Below are 20,966 nucleotides of genomic sequence, written 5' to 3'. Positions count from 1 at the left end.
ATTCATTGGACTTAAGTCTATGAGGCAGAATGTCTGTGTCTTGAGTTCTGGAGTGCGTCTTGAAGTGTGTAGACAAAGTGTGAGATAAAAGGCATAGTTGTATGTTAACCTGTGGACTGGGTGTGTGAGTTAGGTGTCCGGACCGGTCGGTTTGACTGGGCGGGTCTCTGTAATTTGGGAGACATCCTGGAAGACACTGAGGCAGGCAGAAAGAAGAGAGGAGGTTCAATTTCCCGACAATCAACTGGCAATATATTATTGTAAGCTTCACCTATTACTTTTCAAGACTGCACACAGTGCAAACTTAAGAAATAAGGCCCGATGAGGACACAGCCCTTAACCGTGGTATATTGGCCATATATCACAAACCCCCGAGGTGCCTTATTGCTATTATAAACTGGTTACCAACGCAATTAGAGCAGTAAAAATAAATGTTTTGTCATACCCGTGGTATACGGTCTAATATACCACGGTTGTCAGCCAATCAGCATTCAGGGCTCGAACCACCCAGTCTATAAAAACAAATAATTCATGACTGCCATGTACACTTTCTGGAGTAACACATCCATGTAGACACACATATATCCCATTACAACAAACAAACACTAATAACTTCACTCACCTCCGTTGACGGGCCTACCAGTGTCCGACAGAGAGTTGGAATGGGGGGTGGGGGGACTAGCTGAAGAGGGGGCAGCGTTGGCCGAGGCCGGACTCCCGGGGGAGGTAGGGGCGTAGGGGCTGGCAGAGCCAGGGCTGCCCTGGGGGTGGTGGGGGGAGTAACCTCGGCCAGAGAGGGGGCTGCTGCACTCCGAGGAGGGGGGATTGGGCTGGGGGACACCAGTGGCCAAGGGCAGGTGAGGTTTGGGGGAGGAAGAGGAGGGAGGGGCAGAGCGGTAGCCGGCGCTCATGCGGTTGTGACCTTGGGGTCCGCCGCTTCCTCCTCCAGGGCCTCGCTCCGCCCGCTCGCGGTCTCCTCGCATGCTGCCCCCCGACACGCCCATCTCCCTAGCTCGCTGGGGTAACGGAATGTATTTGCCTTCCCTGAAAGAGAGAGAGAGATAAACAGAAAGAATGAGGGGGGGGGGTACTGTAGATCATGCTTTCCCCAATCCATCCACTGCTGCCAAAAACTTTCAGCATGATGAGGGGATCAGTTTGAGCAAGGTGAGGGGCAGAATCACTAATCTTGATCACATAATGAGTAGTTAATTGGGATGCCAGTTGATTTGTAGATCAGCCATTCTACTCAGTCCGACTGAAATGTGGTCAATCTCAAATACACAAACCACTTAGCCAATAGTGACACCCCCCACACACTAGCCAAAGGCTACATCCCAATTTTCCACCCTTCTCCCCAAGCGTGGACTTTTTTACTCACCATCATGTATTTAAAAACATGAAATCATTGGCTAGAAAGAATTCATTTCCACCATTGTTGAATCCATGAAGTGCACACTTTTGGAAAAGGGTGGAGAATTGTGACATAGCCAAATAATACAGCCTGACCGGAGCACTCACCTGCTGACTATGCTGGGGCTGTCGCAGCCTTTCTCCCTCTCCCTGGGGCTTCCCCCCCCCCGCTCGCCACTGCGCACCACTGCGCTGTACTTGTCCTCCTCGCTCTTGCCCTCCTCGTTCTCCAACGAGACGCGGTGGCGGTACTGGGGGCTGGACTCGATCTCACTAGCCATGCGGGCGGCACGCGCTTCCCGCTGCCGGAAGCCCTCCGTGCTGCCCCTCTCCAGATGGACCCTGAGGGACAGGGAGGGAGAAGAGAGAGAAAAGGATAGAGAGATGGTGAAGATCAACACTATGCATAGATGCATACAAACAATCTGATAAAATAATTGATCATTTTAAAGATAATGATTAAATAATTCTACCCTGAAACGTAACCATTAGGGATTATAGGTTATGTAGCATGTATAAGGAATAATTAAAATATTAAACATAAGTCTAACTAGGTTGGACTGGGAAAGAGAGGAATGTGTGTGTGTCTAAGAAAACACCGAGAACAATTAAACTGTGTTTGATCCGACCTGGCTAGAACTCTGAGAATTTATGATAGGAGAAGGGAGTACCCGTCAAGGTTTCCCTAATCTCGGGGGAAGGGAACTGTCGGCTGGGTAGTGATATACAGTGTTGAGAACTCTGGAGAAGAAGATAACTCTCCTAAATGTTTGTGTGTGCGTATGTAAGGAGCATGGTATAAAATGGATGTCTTTGTATATGAACTGGAGAGTGCCCTCGTGAATAAACATTGATTTGACTATTGTAAACTGGGAATTCTGTCTCTTTCATTTAAACCAGAACTTTACAAACTCTGGGTTGCAGACTGAGTAGATTAATTGAAGTTTATGAACATTGATAACAAAATTCTATATCACAATCATGTATGACGATCAGATCTGGGTTCAAATACTTTGTGTTTGCTCGAGTCTGCTTGGAGTGCCAGATGGGCGCGATTTGCCATTTTGGGACTTCTCTATTGGATTATTAAAACAGGCATGCTCAAACAGGAACAGATTAAGTATTTGAAATTACCTTTCAAGTATTTCAAACCCAGCTCTCAAACCCAGTCCTTTCGCTTAGACTCTATTTAGGCCTTGAAGACTTATTGTTTTTTTTTGTGTTGACATGGAGGTGGACTTACGTGTACATTGAGAGGCTGGAGTCATAGGTAGACTCGACACCGAAGTTCACCTTGTTGTAACGAAACATTTCGTTGGCATCCCAGCCGTTGGACTGAGGGAGAAAAAACTTTGTGAGTAAGTTGCCAAAGCCTGTGGCGGTAAGCTCCAGGTTGTGTGTGTCAATGGAGGCTCCTCAGAGGAGGAAAGGGTGGACCATCCTCCTCAGTGAATTTCATACAAATTTAAATAGTGAAACTATACTAAATATATTCACATCGCCAAATAATGAATTATAACACACTGTTTTGCAATGAAGGTCAGCAAGTTTCCGTCCTCTGGGCAAACTGACTTCAATACAAAACTTAGGAGGCTCATGGTTCTCACTCCCTTCCATAAACTTACACAATAATTATGATAACTTCCAGAGGATGTCCTCTAACCGATCAGAGCTCTTGCAGCATGAACTGACATCTTGTCTACCCGACCAAAGTAATCGAGAATGAATCTGGTACTGAAAGAATTAGCTACAGGTAGCTACAACTGTAGAGCATAAAATGTGGTGGTTAGTTGACTAAAAGAGAAAGACAATAGTTGAAAAGTTTTGAACAAAATAATTTCTTAAAAAATGGAGAGAACTAGCGATATTTGATTGTATTTATTATTTTATTTTTACTTTCACTTGTTTAGCTAGCGAAGGCAGCTAGTTAGTCTACTCAAACACCTAGCTCAAACAGAGAGGGATACTATGAAAGCTAGCTGGCTATCCAACACTGGAACGCTTCCAAATCAAGGTAAGCTTTTGGTTTTATAAATGTATTGCCACCGGGGCCTGCCGGTGTAACTGCTAAACTGCTTGCAGTACTGCACGATTGTAGCGGGTTTACTAACGCGTTAGTTATAGTAGCGATGTAGACAGTGTGTAGCGTTTATGGTATGAAGTGTTGGGTTTTATTTCACTTATTAGATGTGATGCATTACCATTTACAGTAGATGTAGGCCTAAGTATGAACGGACTGTAATGCACTAAGAGGTTTATATTGTATTAACATAGATTGAGCAACATATAATAGACATGACTAACTGGAGGGTTGCTGGCTAGTAGGAGTGTAGGCTGAGTAGACTCTTGACACACACACACACAATGCCTGGTTGTGGGGCCGCTCAAGGACAGGTGTATGTGAGGAACTGATAGAGGGGAGAATGGCTGTGGCACAAGAACAGGCACTGTCCTTGGGTGTCTGACTCTCGGGTACACACACGAAGATAAGCTAGAAGACAACTATGCTTGGCAACAAAGATGCGTCTAGAGGCTGGGACCAGCCTGCATGCCAACGATAGGCTGGAGTAAGTCTAAACCACACCCAAGCCTCTACTATGACAGGCCCTCAGGGAGAGGGAACTACGTCTGTCAAGAAGTATTTAAGGAAGAACTTATGATGTCATTTCAGTTCTCTGTCTGCCCTGCGAGGTGTTACAGTGAACCCGTTTATACGAACATTGCATTTATCACTATTTACTTAGCTTAATAAACAGCTGTGAAACAGTACTAGAGACCAGAGTTTCTCTTTGTCCTGACACCAGATTCGAATTGACGCAACCTAACATGGTGACCCCGACGTGATCTGCTGTAGGGACTTCGCTGGAATTTGTCCAGCCGATTGGCCATCGCTGTCGTCGGACGGTGTGTTTCACAAATCCTGACCGGTCAACTAAAAAGGTAAGCAGACACCTATTGTGAATAACTGAAGTTCTGCACATTGGCTATTTCCAAATTTATTTTTGTGAGACACCTGTTTGATGTAAGTGACCAAATTTTTATTTTAACATATACAAATTGATTGAAGTATGTATTGAACATTTGGAGTTTGATTAAGTGATAAATGCATTGTTGACAACCGGTTAAACAGTAATGCATGTGACCTATTAAGAACTGTGATGAATGATATGTATTAGGTAATATGATGTGTGTGTGTGGTTAACCTCTTACGAGGACCCGAAATTAATTGACTCATATTTCAGGCTAGGTTTCAGGTATAGGTTCTGAGTTATTTAACCGACTGAATGTGGGTAATTACGAATATAACCAGCGATTGAAATGTACTAGATACTAGGTATCGGTTTGAATGTGGTTGATAAATCTGACTATCAACGGGACTGTGTGAAGTTTGGGAGGCCAACCCAATCGTGTGAATGTAGTACATTGGATATTAGACAGCGATCTGAATATCTGGTTTGAGTGTTTAATATATCGGCTATCCAGTAATGCTTTACAGGGTTGACCATCTTATAGAGAAGGTTCAGGATTAGTTTGATTCCCAGGACGAGGTCCTTTACGAGGTCCTATACAAAGAGGTATAGGCTAGGTTTTAGGCTAGGTTCCAGGTTATATTTGGGGGTTTACCGTGTGAGTGTATTTTGATTCCCTGGACAAGGTCCTTTACGAGGTCCTATACAAAAAGGGTATGGGCTAGGTTCTAGGCTAGGCGAGGTTCCAGGTTATATTGGGGTTTTACCGGGTGGGCATAATACATTGTTAAAACAGGTCTAGAAATTAGCGGGGTAAAATAGATCATAGGAAGGGAGACATAATTCCTCTGTGGAAAAGGTAACGTGAGAATGGGGGATATTGAACCAGAACGGGTGTTGAAAACTTTGAAAGCGACTCTCGAACGGAATGGTGGTCGCGATGGGAAAGAATGGAAGAGGAGAGGCGAAAAATTATTTAAGGGATGGCTAAAATAAGGTAGTATTAATGCACCCAAACGGACTCCCAGTCGACGGGGAGCCCGGTAGAATATTGGAAATGCTAAAACGAAAAACAGACACAACCTGTTCCGAGTGGAAGCAGGAGGGGGAAGCGCGTAAAGGAGGTGCAGGAATTTACGGGAGATGAGCGATACATGGAGTTAATTTTATTTTACAGGGACGATGCACATTAAACAAAGTTGTGTATAATGGCAGGGTATTCCTAGTAAACAGAATGGGCCTGTTTGCAGACAAACTGAAGGGGTTTTAAGGTTTTAAGCAATCTTGGGTCAAATTAGTCAAATAGTACGTTAAAATATGGGGTTTCATAGATTGGAAGTAAAATATTTTATCCAAGGGTAGTGTATGCTCAATTAAAGTACACAGAACCGTTGAGGAAGTTTAAAACAAATGATTAATGATTTGAGGAAGTACAGTGGAGTTATTATTAGGTTTTGTTTGTAGCTAACGTTTGGGTTTCTGAATCGGTGTAGTATAAGGAATGATGACTAAATGTTCGTGGTTATTTTATGGAAAAAGGAGCGCTTAGCTCTTTTGGGAAAAATTCCTAGGGACAGGATATCTTAAAGGGGTATACACACATGGCATTTTGGAAGTTTGGTTTTCTGAGTTTTAATAAACACATGAAATTAGTTTGATAGGGAATGTTCTGGGAACCTGGGATACAAAATGTAGATAAAGTTCTTAGCCTTCATTTGTCTACTATAGTAAGAAACACGGTTCTGAAAGGGTGGTATGACTTTTGACCCCTCTAGTGGCTTCCCTGTGTGGTCTGATCAGCCACATTGAAAAGCCATTTGGATGGTGAATTTAAGGTCATTGGTGATATTGATTGTAAGGGAATTTGTAGAACTGATAATTATGATGGAGTTAAAGTTCTTAGACAATTGATAATTTGAACCAATGAGAAGACTAAAAAGGGCAAAGCCTTAGACTAAGGGTAGGAAGGGCAGACGGAGAAATCCTCCCCTGCACCGCTGAAACCTTGAGGGTTGGGGAGTAGCAGGAAGAAAGGAGGGGGGCCAGCAGGAGTAGATAGGAAGAGAATTTGGTTCACTTAGCTCTAGGATATTAATTCATGGAGAGACTATCGGCTCCGTTGGCAGGCATGTATTTTAGTTTTGATTTTAATTTTATGTTTGGTAAATTCGCTAGGAGGAGATATGATCATTTTATTGAAAGTAATTGTTACCCTAACTAAAAGGACAATGAAAGCTTAGTTGGTTTCAGGTATTGGACACTGAACCATTGCCCAGACACTATTCTGCACAGTAGGCCGAAATAGTAGCATTGACTAGAACCGGTGAAATAAGAAAGGAGAGAAAAGTTACTATTTACACAGACAAGCACATAGACATTTAAAACCATACAAAACAGCACAGATAAATCTTAAAGAAGATAAAACACTTGACAGAGAATTGTTACAGAATAGCCGAGGATGAAGGCCCCAGGGAGAATTGGACATGTGGAAAATAAAAGGGGGCAATCCTACAAGAGAAGGGCTGACGTAAGGATAATTTGTTTAGATACGCAGCAATATTGATACATGGCTTGAGCCATGTATAAATAGGAGGAGTATGGTAGGGCAGGCGATAGAACAGGTTAGGATAATTACTTAAACACATTTTTTTTTTGTAGAATATCCATTCCAACATTTGGAAATGGACTTAGTGAACTATTCCGAATTGAGGGGAAGAAGGGGTGTTTAACAATAATAGATAAGTATAGCAAATGGGTAGAAGCGTTCCCAACTTACTTGGTGGACATGATTATGGTAGCTAGAATATTAGGTCAAGATATTATCCCTAGAGTTGGTTTACTAGGATCTCTCTTTAAAGGATGGATGACATTTTAGCTAATCAGGTAGAGCCTATAGAATGCCAGAGTTAGAGATACCAGAACAGGTAGACATAGAAGTTGAAGTAATACGAACAGAACACATGAGAAGACTGTTTGTTAACCAAACCCGTATGTCCAAGAATTTGTGTCCAACAGGTGAATTACAGGAGAAGGTGATTCACTCAATCCAACCAGGAGACTGGGTGTGGATCCAGTCCCTGAGGAGAAAAGACTGGAAGCAGCCCCGTGGGGAAGGCCCATACCAGGTTCTGTTACACCATTGCCTTTGCCATTAGAAAAGCTGAGAGAGTCACTTGGGTCCACGTTATCCACTGCAAGAAGGTATGTACACATATCCACTGCTGATCACGCACAGAGTTAGGAGAAGAACCGAGTACCAACAGGGTCCGGGGGTTACCTCCTTAACGAAGATTCCCTATCCCGACCGTTCATCACTGTGTGTGCTCCTAGAGGTGTGAGTATGGGGTGGTACCTAGCAGAGAGACTAAGGGCAGGAGAGGGTTGGCGGTTTTTGGGAAGAGTAGGGACTCTGAGCTGCATCATAGTTTTGGTAACCTTTCTGATACATTCAGATCAACCACCTTCCGGTACTAATCATACGATACCGTCGTCATGGAGAAGAAGTAAAAGATAAACTATATAATACACTGACGAGTGACATACAGAATAAGGAATCAAAGAAGATCAAGATGTAGAATTTAAGGTAAACATTAAACAATTTCCTGGGGAAGCAGACAACTGTACAGGAATTGGGGTTGGCCAGATTGAAGTACTCAGCCAACCCACCTCGGTTCACCTTAACTCCTGATGAGCACCAGTGTTATAGATACAAGAATGGCACCGAGAACTTAGATGATTTTAATGGCTGAAAGGTAATCGTGAATGTGACTGACTTAGGTTTGAAAGATGAATAGAAGATGTTTAACCTCACAGCACCTATAACTGATGAAGAGTGGGCTAGTACCAGTAAAGGATGCATACGACAGAAATTACCACAAAGGGTGGTTAGGAACTTGCGCCCTGGGGTTATAGGTCCAACCAGTTCGAGTTAGTCATCAGAGGCCAGTTATAGGAGGCTAAAGTAGGCACAGGAGGAGTTTTGACCAGGATGGAAGTAGCTTTGTCTAGATGGATGCTATTGGCATCCTCAGAGAAGTTCCAGATGAATACAAAGCTATGAATCAAATATGTGAAGGTTTTAACACTACATTATTTTGGTGGGTGACAAATAAAAATGTGGATTGGATTAATGACATCTTTTATAATCAACAGATTCATGAATGAAACCGGGGATGCAGTAAAGAGGTTCTCTGACCAATTATCCGCCACCTCCCTCATGACCTGGTAAAATAGACTGACTCTCGATATGTTATTGGCAAAAGAGGATGGTGTAGGTAGAATGATTAGGTTCATTGCTGTACGTACATTCCTGATAACACAGCCCATGTTTGGGAAATGGAATAGTGTTGTAGGAACTGTATTATGGGCAGCTTTCACCTGTATGAGTGTGTTTGGGTTGTGTGGTTGTTGTTTGGTCCCATGTGCGAGAGGTCTCATTTCCAGGGTTCTGGAGAGATCGATAACGGAGCAGATGGTGAGATACGGACCGAGTCAAAGTTCAGATCAGTGGGACGACAAATACCTACCGCCGAGCCTGGTGGAGGATTCATTCAGTTATGACGAGCCCATGATAAGATGAGACCATCTTTAGAGTTTCCTGAATTAGTTTGATTTTGTGGGAAATTTCTGAATCCAATAAAAATAGATGTGTTATAATGTATGTGAAATATTTAGCCAATCGGGTGGATGTAATGAAAGGTTTGACTAAAAGATTTCACTCAGAAACCTTATAACCTGTTGAAATGTATTAGAGATACAGCTATAATAATGGGTTAAAAACTATATTCCAATACTGTGTGAGTAAGACACTGTTACCAGAATGAGCAGGGCAGAGTTGATAAGACGACCTTGGGAAGGGAACAGGAGAAGAAGCCTCCCTAAGTTAGGGAGAGTAACAACGGCCTGGGAATAGCTTAGTGGGTAGAAGATTAGAAGACAGGTGGCAAAGTTGATAAGGAATGTATGTGTACTGTGGGAAAAATACATCCGCCTAAAGATGGGTTGAGTTCTTTACTGATGTGTGTGTAACAGAGATTTGTTAACTATACTCGCACTGCACTGACAGGTATGGCTGAGCAACTAGAGGCTACCACTAGAACCGCTAGACAAAATAGATTGGAGTTGGATATGATATTGGCTAATAATGGGGGGTGTATAAAACGTTTGGTGAACAATGCTGTACTTTCATCCCTTATAACACTAGCCCTGATGGTAAGCATTACCAAAGCCCTAATGGGACTGGACAAGCTATCTGCTGAAATGAAGGGTGTAGCAGGGGTATACGAGGGGAATTGGCTGAACATCTTTTTTGGTAAGTACACATCTATGGTGGTTACTGGATTTCTGACCCTAGTGCTTATGTTCCTATTATTGATGTGTTGTGCTGCCTGTATAATCCCTTGCTTGAGAAAATATCTTACAGAAGTTGTCAGAGCAACCGGAATGATGTCTTTGATGGAAGTGACCCCAGTGGATACTGAATCAACCTCTGGGCAAAAGACGGGTCTGTCTGAGGACGATCCTTGGGTTGCTGTTGGGGAAGTGGTTGAATAAAGCTTATCCAAAATGTCCTCATATGTATTGAATGTAGTGGCAGGTGGATGTGAAGGTTTTAAGTACTGGGACAAAAAGTCTGTCCCATACCTGTTAGGTGTAGCCACTGCCGCAGGAAGGTCTTCTTTTTATACGTTTTTTTAAATAATATGTTCTGAATTTATCCTGTGTACTATTTGTCTTTCCTTATGTGAAGGTTTGAAGTTCCTGGGTGGCTGGTAGTCAACCTAGTACAAGTGAGGTGTAGCCGGAAGGACTTGAGGGTTTTTTAACTAATCATCTAATCATTAAAATGGCAATTTAAAATTGTGTTGAGTGACACCCTAGGGGGTGTCAAAAGGGGGAATCCTAAATTTCTCTGAAATGTCTTATTGTGGAATGTTCACACCCTTTGGGTGTGAAAAGGGGGATTGTTGGGTTTTATTTCACTTATTAGATGTGATGCATTACCATTTACAGTAGATGTAGGCCTAAGTATGAACGGACTGTAATGCACTAAGAGGTTTATATTGTATTAACATAGATTGAGCAACATATAATAGACATGACTAACTGGAGGGTTGCTGGCTAGTAGGAGTGTAGGCTGAGTAGACTCTTGACACACACACACACAATGCCTGGTTGTGGGGCCGCTCAAGGACAGGTGTATGTGAGGAACTGATAGAGGGGAGAATGGCTGTGGCACAAGAACAGGCACTGTCCTTGGGTGTCTGACTCTCGGGTACACACACGAAGATAAGCTAGAAGACAACTATGCTTGGCAACAAAGATGCGTCTAGAGGCTGGGACCAGCCTGCATGCCAACGATAGGCTGGAGTAAGTCTAAACCACACCCAAGCCTCTACTATGACAGGCCCTCAGGGAGAGGGAACTACGTCTGTCAAGAAGTATTTAAGGAAACACTTATGATGTCATTTCAGTTCTCTGTCTGCCCTGCGAGGTGTTACAGTGAACCCGTATATATGAACATTGCATTTATCACTATTTACTTAGCTTAATAAACAGCTGTGAAACAGTACTAGAGACCAGAGTTTCTCTTTGTCCTGACACCAGATTCGAATTGACGCAACCTAACAGAAGGTTTGGCTTGGAAAGGTTCTCTCACATGGTCACGGATAGCTGTTGTGCAATGAAATTCACAAGTGAAGGGAAAAGGTGAGAGGAGACCGCACAGATGCGAGAAGGAATTATACCACGAGCAAAGTGATCATGCAGTTTGTATATGGCAGCTATGAAAGTGAACCGTGTTTGCGGGTGATCAGTGGTGTATTCATTCCGCTGATTGTGTTGAAAAATGTTTCCTAAACGGAACGGGGATAAACATACCTGAATTTATCCAACAGAAACTTTCATTTTCAACTGTTGGACTAATGATTACACCCTAGATGCAGGCAAGAGTGTGCAAGGCGGTAGAGGGCGGGTCCCTCAACAGAGATCATTGCGGCGCTGTCTGTATTTTTCGTGCTGCGGGCTGGAGCGGGCAGACAGACGACTCTGGGCAAAACATATTTTTGTTGTCCCTCAGATTATGTGGAAACTGTCATCTTTCTTTGTACGCATTAAAGCAAATGTATGCTTGATCCGTAAATGTGGTCGCAATTTTCGGAGCCTCCGGAGGCATGCAGAAGCCAAATCAAGCTCCGTACCGCATCACCGTGCGCCTCTCAAATTGTGAAACAATGCAGAGGGTGCCGTATATCTCTGCATTGACATGATTGATTGACGGTAGGTGGAGGTGGTACGTCCTGTATAAGCACAAACTCACTTCCTTGACAACTTCCAACACAATAGCTCTGCTCCGCTAAGCGCAAGAAGTATGTGTTCAAGAGTTCACCTAGGGGTCATGATAGGGGCTTTACCAAATGATTGATGTATTAGAATAATTGATTATGCTTATATTGTTTTTACCAGATGGGGTTGGGATTATAAGATCCTCCCCCCCTTACATTTATAGGGTCCTAGTCTACAGATTAACAATATATATACATTATGAGGTTTTAATATTGTTCCACAGTTGTTTTCTAGTTCTCTCTCTGCCTCTTATAAAGAGACCCCTCTGAGAAATGTGTGACTGAGACAGAACTCTGCAGGGGAGTGTAGGAGATAAGACTACTCAGACATTCCACTATAAATCAACTTAGACATTTACTGGTAAGTTTTTAGATAACACTAAAAGCCTTGTTTATATAGCTGTGTAGGCTTGGTTTTGGTCACATGAGTAAAAGATAATGACTTAGGCAGTGACATCACTAGGGCTGAACTTCGGGTTTAATAAAACAACATGGGACCTTTTTTTTTATGCAGAACTTACTCGGAAACAGGCGTACTATGTTCCTGATTGTCAACTTCTGTCTAAAATTGCATTAATAAAGCTTTTGAATGATTTAATTAAAGATATTGTCATAATGCTAATTTCACCAATGAACCAATGATTGACAAGGAACAAGGAAACGAACCCCAACATATGAACGCCCTGAAGTCTGGAGGCTGCGCCTCAGTAAACCCTGTACGGCCACTTCGGATGTTGGATGACCATGCAGAGCCTTTTAGCCTACCTATTGTATTAAAAGCACATCTTTTTTGCATTATTCACACACTCAGAATTCACTGCTTCAATTTCAGTAGCCTACCTCTTCTCTCCTAGCTGGGCGTGCGAGTTCATGGGTGGAGAATCATGTGGTAGTTCATTTCATATCAAGTTGACTTAAATATAATTAGACTGTAGTTTACTACAGTGTCTGCAAATAAATACTGATCATGGAAAGAAATGGCGCTCAACCAACGTGAGTCGAGATGTAATCAGAAAATATAATAATTGAAAATGAAAAGGCACAATGTGCCTATAGGTCAGGCTATAATGGTGAGCGAGCACTGCAACTTTATCATTTTCAATAAGTATTGATTACCCATTTATTTGTCTCTGCCTGCAAATCGGCCTCCTAAAAGGTAGCCTATATTCTATATGCAAAATGTAGCAAGTGTCGCGGTCATCATTCTTACTACTTCAAGTTCAGTAGCCATACGTGCGAGGTCCGGTGCGCGTGTGGTTTTAATTAAATTGAGTAGGCTATAGCCTATGTGTGGATGTAGAAGCACAGGGCAGATATCTTTACAATAAAATGTAGAGTTGAAGTCGGAAGTTTACATACACTTAGGTTGGAGTCATTAAAACTCCTGTTTCAACCACTCCACAAATGTCTTGTTAATTAACAAAACTATAGTTTTGGCAAGTCCGTTAGGACATCTACTTTGTGTTCGACAAGTAATCTTTCCAACAATTGTTTACAGACAGATTATTTCACTTATAATTAATTCACTGTATCACAATTCCAGTGGGTCAAAAGTTTACATACACTAAGTTGACTGTGCCTTTAAACAGCTTGGAACATTCCAGAAAATGATGTCATGGCTTTAGAAGCTTCTGATAGGCTAATTGACATCATTTGAGTCAATTGGAGGTGTACCTGTGGACGTATTTCAAGGCCTACCTTCAAACTTAGTGTCTCTTTGCTTGACATCATGGGAAAATTAAAAGATATCAGCCAAGACCTCGACAAGTCTGGTTCATCCTTGGGAACAATTTCCAAACGCCTTTAGATACCACGTTCATCTGTACAAACAATAGTACGCATGTATAAACACAATGGGACCACACAGCCGTCATACCGCTCAGGAAGGAGACGCGTTCTGTCTCCTAAAGATGAACATAATTTGGTACAAAAAGTGCAAATCAATCTCAGAACAACAGCAAAGGACCTTGTGAAGATGCTGGAGGAAACAGGTACAAAAGTATCTATATCCACAGTAAAACGAGTCCTATATCGACATAACCTGAAAGGCCGCTCAGCAAGGATGAAGCCACTGCTCCAAAACCGCCATAAAAAAGCCAGACTACGGTTTGAAACTGCACATGGGGACAAAGTTCGTACTTTTTGAAGAAATATCCTCTGGTCTGATGAAACAAAAATCGAACTGTTTGGCCATAATGACCATCATTATGTTTGGAGGAAAAAGGGGGAGGCTTGCAAGCCGAAGAACACCATCCCAACCGTGAAGCACGGGGGTGGCAGCATCATGTTTTGGGGGTGCTTTGCTGCAGGAGAGACTGGTGCACTTCACAAAATAGATGGCATCATGAGGATGGAAAATTATGTGGATATATTGAAGCAACATCTCAAGACATCAGTCAGGAAGTTCAAGCTTGGTCACAAATGGGTGGCCATCACAAAGCCCTTACCTCAATCCTATAAAAAATGTGTGGGCATAACTGAAAAAGTGTGTACGAGCAAGGAGGCCTACAAACCTGACCTCAGTTACACCAGCTCTGTCAGGAGGAATGGGCCAAAATTCACCCAACTTATTGTGGGAAGCTTGATGAAGGCTACCCGAAACGTTTGACCCAAGTTTAAATTGTTTAAGGAAATGCTACCAAATACTAATTGAGTGTATGTAAACTTCTGACCCACTGGGAATGTGATGAAAGAAATGAAAGCTGAAATAAATCACTCTACTATTATTCTGACATTTCACATTCTTAAAATAAAGTGGTGATCCTAACTGACTTCAGCTCACTGGTCACCATAGCAGCACCCACCCGTAGCACGCGCTACAGCAGGTATATTTCACTGGTCACCCCCAAAGCCAACTTCTCCTTTGACCGCCTTTCCTTCCAGTTCTCTGCTGCCAATGACTGGAACGAATTGCAAAAATCACTGAAGCTGGAGACTCATATCTCCCTCACTAACTTGAAGTACCAGCTGTCAGAGCAGCTCACAGATCACTGCACCTGTACATAGCCCATCTGTAAATAGCCCGTCCAACAACCTCATCCCCATACTGTCATTTTTTGTTGTTGTTGATCCTTTGCACCCCAGTATCTCTACTTGCACATTCATCTTCTGCACATCTATCACTCAAGTGTTTAATTGCTAAATTGTCATTATTTCGCCACTATGGCCTATTTATTGTCTTACCTCCCTTATCTTACCTCATTTGCACACACTGTATATAGACTTTTTTTCTATTGTGTTATTGACTGTATGTTTTGTTTATTCCATTTGTAACTCTGTGTTGTTGTTTGTGTCGCACTGCTTTGCTTTATCTTGGCCAGGCCGCAGTTGTAAATGATAACTTGTTCTCAACTAGCCTACCTGGTTAAATAAAGGTGAAATAAAAAAATAAAAATAAGACCGGGAATTTGTACTAGGATTAAATGTCTGGAATTGTGAAAAACTGAGTTGAAATGAATTTGGCTAAGGTGTATGTAAACTTCCGACTTCAACTGTACTGCCTACATATGATTAGGCTATAGTTTACTACATTGCCTAGAAATAAATATGAAATCACCCATATTTCTCGGTCTAAAAATCCTCCCACTACGAAAAGGTAGGCTTTAAAAATGGCTCAAGAGAAAGGCCAAATCTCTCCAACTATGCTCTCTTAAACTACATTTAGCATATTAGCTGATGTAATACAGATAGCCTAATATAAATGGGCCACGTGAGAATCTCTAGTATGTTAACCTATTTCTTAAGTTATTTTTGTGCATTTGATATTGCCTATGGGGTGCAAAATTGCTGGGACCATGGCGGGCAAGTGAGCTGCGTCACATACGCCTAAAATAATATCGCTGTTTGGGACCAGTTCTCGTGGTAGCGGGTGGAAGTCGGACTGAAAAGGCAGCAGGTGCGGGCGGGGTGTGATATGAAAAGCTGCGGGTGTTGCTGGGAGCGGGATGAAAAAAAACAGTCCCATGCAGACCTCTACAAGGCAGTATTGAATGTGTCACTGTAACCTTGCTTACTCAAATGTATTCTTCTTCTTCGAGAGAGGAAGGCTAGGTTGTAGCAACCTCATGATGGGTATCGGGAAAATTTGAGTATCATGTAGTAGCCTAAACCTATCAATGTTAAATTGAGCTGGGTGAATGGAATATAAATGCTAGTCATCCAATATGCTGAAATAGAAATAAGGCCCATAAAAAATGTAATCATCCTCCCTCATCTGAAAAAGGCACAGACCGCCACTGGTGTTTGTGTGTCAAAAAGAGTGATGGTGTGTGTGATTGTCAGAGTGAGTGAGCGAGTATAAGTGTTGGTATGTGTGCATACATATAAGCGTGTTAGACTCACAGCATCGTTCTCCAAATCGAAGGCCTCTCCGTTGCCATCTCCTCCCTCCCACCTCTGCAGCACCTTCTCTTTGTGTTCCCCATTGACACGGGTCGAGCTGATGGACGTGTCTATGAACGTGTCTGCATGTACAGGGTACAAACACAACAATTATCCAAAAAGTAATGCGTGAGAAGAGGAAGAGGTATATCTCTTTATATGACCCATAAACTGTCCCCACAACGTGCGTTTATCGTAAGCAGACAACACATTACATTCTTACACAATGTAACTATGACCCCATGCAAATTACCCTAACTTCTTATTAGTTTAGCCCTCAGATGTCAACTTGGAATTTTGCCTTAAAGGAATAATCCACTCAAAATCCCATTTACTTGTTTTATTAGTCCATCGTTGATACAGTCCCAAAAGGTTTCGCTTTACAGCAATCATGTTTTCAAGATATAGTACTTTCAAAAAGCAAATTGCCACATCATCATGATGTCACCAGCATCATTCAAATAATAGCCTACCCTCGATATTTATTTGCATGGCGATCATCACCGTGCACTTAACTTATTTCATAACTTCATCATATCTTATTCTACATAACTATGCTTTTCCACATGGTGGTGGAGGAGGTGGTAGTAGTAGTACAACGTAACATATCATTGCGTGACTCCAAGTTTAGTGCGACATGGTTTTTATATAAATATTAGCATATAAAAAGCGTGTCCACCGCAATTGTCGCATAATCTATTTCACCACCCAAAAAGTATCCACTCTTGTCTAGCGTATTTTGTTTCGTCGACATCAGGACATTTTACTGACGAATTTCCTGTTTCCATCAGGGCTGTCGGGACTTTTTATATGCGTCAGGTAATTCATCCAAATGAAATAGTTGGATGGAAACCTGGTTAAAGTAACCATCAACAATTTTTCCATTTTCCATTTAAGTCATTTAGCAGACGCTCTTATCCAGAGCGACTTACAAAATGGTGCATTCACCTTATGATATCCAGTGGAACAACCACTTTACAATAGTGCATCTAAAATAAACAATGACCTACAAATCCATTAAACCACTCATCCCTTACCGGACAATGCAGACAATCTACACGTTGATCAAACACTAACCTATAACACATCCCTCCCTCCGTCCAACCCTCCCGATCCCACTTCTCCCTAGCTGTCTCAATTGCTTCAAAGTTCGTCCTTCTTCCTCTGCACTTGCAAAGTGAAAACAATATGATGGAAGATCATCATTAGGTTGGCTTTCACCTGGTCTGTTCTTATAGATTAGTGAAGATGAAAGAGGTGTGGGGATGACAGATTTTAGACAATTGAGAAAAAAACTCATCTGTACCTCTGGTGGCGTAGTTTAGGTCCACGTCTCGGCAGGTCATGGTGACCACATCGTAAGAGCTGAAGACCATGGTGTCGGTGATCTCCTCCCTCCGGGGCAGGGCAGGCCTCTCGTCTTCGCCTCGCTTGTGGACTGCGTCCACTGCCAGCTCACACTGCAGACAGAAGAACATTTAAGTCAAAGGGAAGTAGGGCTTGTTAACCTCTTGACGGTCGCCTAGGATAGGGGGCGCTACAGCGATTTTTGAAAAAGATTTGTGCCCATTTTAAACGGCCTCCTACTCAAACTCAGAAGCTAGGATATGCATATAATTAATACTTGTGGATAGAAAACACCCTAAAGTTTCTAAAATTGTTTGAATGGTGTCTGTGAGTATAACAGAACTCATATGGCAGTCAAAACCCCGAGAACGATCGTAACAGGATGTGGAATTCTGAATTGCGGACTCAACTTCATCACTTTGCCTATTAATCACACCGTGAGCAATGGTTCATTGAGCACTTCCTATTGCTTCCACTAGATGTCCCCAGTCTTTACAAAGTGGTTTGAGTCTCCTACTGTGAAAACTGACTGAATGAGACGCTGTGGAAAGTGGTCACATGAGGAGGGCCATCACCATTATGACGCCGGCGCCCCTGGTTACCCTCCCCTTTCGAAACGTTTTGAAACACAATGCAATCGTCCCCCTTGAATCTTATTGGAGCTCTGGTTGAAAAAGGCCCTAAAGATTTGTTATACAACGTTTGAACGAACCTAAATTTAAAAAAAAAATGCATTTTATTGAAAGAGTAGTCCCGCAGCCGACGGAAGTTTTGGAGCAGCCTTCAGAACGCGCTAACAAGAACAAGCTATTGGGACGTAAAGGATTAACTTTTTCGAACGAAAATACATTTGTTGTGGACCTGGGATTCCTGGAAGTGCTTTCTGAGGAAGATAATCAAAGGTAAGGGATTATTGACAATAGTATACAAGAGTAGATTTGATATGCGATTGTTCCAAGATGGCGCTGACCTGTAACGGTAGCCTATTTTTCTGAGTATCGCATCCCCTTTTATCGCAAAGTGTGATTACCCAGTAAAGTTATTTTTAAATCTGGCATTACAGGTGCTTTCAAGAGATATTCATCTATAAATCTTAGAATGACAATATTACATTTTAAAAATGTTTTCGAATAGTAATTTAGTAAATTGTAGCGCAGTTTCACCAGATGCATTTGAGGGAAAATAGTTAGTCAACGTCACGCGCCGATGTAAAATGCTGTTTTTATATATAAATATGAACTTTATCGAACAAAAGAATGCATGTATTGTGTAACATGATGTCCTAGGAGTGTCATCTGATGAAGATTGTCAAAGGTTAGTGCTGCATTTAGCTGTTTTTTGGTTATTTGTGATGCATGTGGTTCGTCGGAAAATGGCTATGTGGCTACTTTTACGATATACTCCTCTAACATAATCTAATGTTTTGCTTTTGCTGTAAAGCCTTTTTGAAATAGGACAACGTGGTTCGATTCAGGAGAGGTGTATCTATAAAACGATATAACATAGTCCTATATTTGAAAAAATAATAATAATACATTTTTGTTATGCTAATGGCGATAGGATTTTTCGCTGGATGTCCGTCCGAGCCCGACCAGGGGTTAAGTTCATGTTTTAAGTATCCCTATATTTCTGTTATTACGGTGCTATCACTCAGTCAAGAGTGCGCCTGCACAGGAAGTCTAGTTATTGATGGACCTAGCCTTGAGTGTAATGGCTACCTTGTAGTGTGTTCATACAGTATAGTAAACTTTGTTAACCTTGTCGTTGTGTCATTTCGAGTTAACAGGGCTGACCCCAACAAAAAAAAGACCTTAAATCGACCAAGAGCTGTCAGTTCTTTCGACTAATCGATTGGTTGACATTTAGAAGTGTATTTTTCCATATATAGACACACCCTGTGTGTTTAATTAAATCAACTACACACACACAAAAATATATATACAGCACCAATCAAAAGTTTGGACACCTACTCATTCCAGGGTTTTACTTTATTTTTAGTATTCTCTACATAATAAATAATAATAATGAAGACATCAAAACTATGAAATAACACACATGGAATCATGTTCTTCAAAGTAGCGACCCTTTGCCTTAATGACAGCTTTGCACACTCTTGGCATTCTCTCAACCAGCTTCACCTGGAAACTTTTCCAACAGTCTTGAAGGAGTTCCCACATATTTTTGGACACACTCATCCAAGGGTTTTTCTTTATTTTTACTATTTTCTACATTGTAGAATAATAGTGAAGACATCAAAACTATGAAATAACACACATGGAATCATGTAGTAACCAAAACAGTGCTAAACAAATCAAAATATACACTGCTCAAAAAAATAAAGGGAACACTTAAACAACACAATGTAATTCCAAGTCAATCACACTTCTGTGAAATCAAACTGTCCACTTAGGAAGCAACACTGATTGACAAATTTCACATGCTGTTGTGCAAATGGAATAGACAACAGGTGGAAATTATAGGCAATTAGCAAGACACCCCCAATAAAGGAGTGGTTCTGCAGGTGGGGACCACAGACCACTTCTCAGTTCTTATGCTTCCTGGCTGATGTTTTGGTCACTTTTGAATGCTGGCGGTGCTTTCTCACTCTAGTGGTAGCATGAGACGGAGTCTACAACCCACACAAGTGGCTCAGGTAGTGCAGCTCATCCAGGATGGCACATCAATGCGAGCTGTGGCAAGAAGGTTTGCTGTGTCTGTCAGCGTAGTGTCCAGAGCATGGAGGCGCTACCAGGAGACAGGCCAGTACATCAGGAGACGTGGAGGAGGCCGTAGGAGGGCAACAACCCAGCAGCAGGACCGCTACCTCCACCTTTGTGCAAGGAGGAGCAGGAGGAGCACTGCCAGAGCCCTGCAAAATGACCTCTAGCAGGCCACAAATGTGCATGTGTCTGCTCAAACGGTCAGAAACAGACTCCATGAGGGTGGTATGAGGGCCCGACGTCCACAGGTGGGGGTTGTGCTTTACAGCCCAACACCGTGCAGGACGTTTGGCATTTGCCAAAGAACACCAAGATTGGCAAATTCGCCACTGGCGCCCTGTGCTCTTCACAGATGAAAGCAGGTTCACACTGAGCACATGTGACAGACGTGACAGAGTCTGGAGACGCCGTGGAGAACGTTCTGCTGCCTGCAACATCCTCCAGCATGACCGGTTTGGCGGTGGGTCAGTCATGGTGTGGGGTGGCATTTCTTTGGGGGGGCCGCACAGCCCTCCATGTGCTCGCCAGAGGTAGCCTGACTGCCATTAGGTACCGAAATGAGATCCTCAGACCCCTTGTGAGACCATATGCTGGTGCGGTTGGCCCTGGGTTCCTACTAATGCAAGACAATGCTAGACCTCATGTGGCTGGAGTGTGTCAGCAGTTCCTGCAAGAGGAAGGCATTGATGCTATGGACTGGCCCGCCCGTTCCCCAGACCTGAATCCAATTGAGCACATCTGTGACATCATGTCTCGCTCCATCCACCAAAGCCACGTTGCACCACAGACTGTCC

General features: G+C 42.5%; 1 pseudogene across 1 annotated transcript in view; it reads right to left on the bottom strand.

Moving 5' to 3' along the window:
* Positions 1-20,966, bottom strand: part of LOC106579060 (ataxin-2-like protein) — an 83,206-nt pseudogene that overhangs the window by 15,325 nt on the left and 46,915 nt on the right. The window contains exons 5-10 of the transcript XR_006760770.1: positions 17,412-17,565; positions 16,067-16,188; positions 2,657-2,748; positions 1,522-1,755; positions 623-1,044; positions 110-196 (exon numbers count right to left, since the gene is read on the bottom strand). The product of XR_006760770.1 is annotated as an ataxin-2-like protein (transcript). The remainder of the gene's footprint in view (positions 1-109; positions 197-622; positions 1,045-1,521; positions 1,756-2,656; positions 2,749-16,066; positions 16,189-17,411; positions 17,566-20,966) is intronic.

Source organism: Salmo salar, chromosome ssa19, assembly GCF_905237065.1.
Source record: "Salmo salar chromosome ssa19, Ssal_v3.1, whole genome shotgun sequence".
Taxonomy (NCBI): Eukaryota; Metazoa; Chordata; class Actinopteri; order Salmoniformes; family Salmonidae; genus Salmo; species Salmo salar.
The sequence above is the reverse complement of the archived record's forward strand: the minus strand, read 5'-3'. Positions and strand labels throughout refer to the sequence as shown.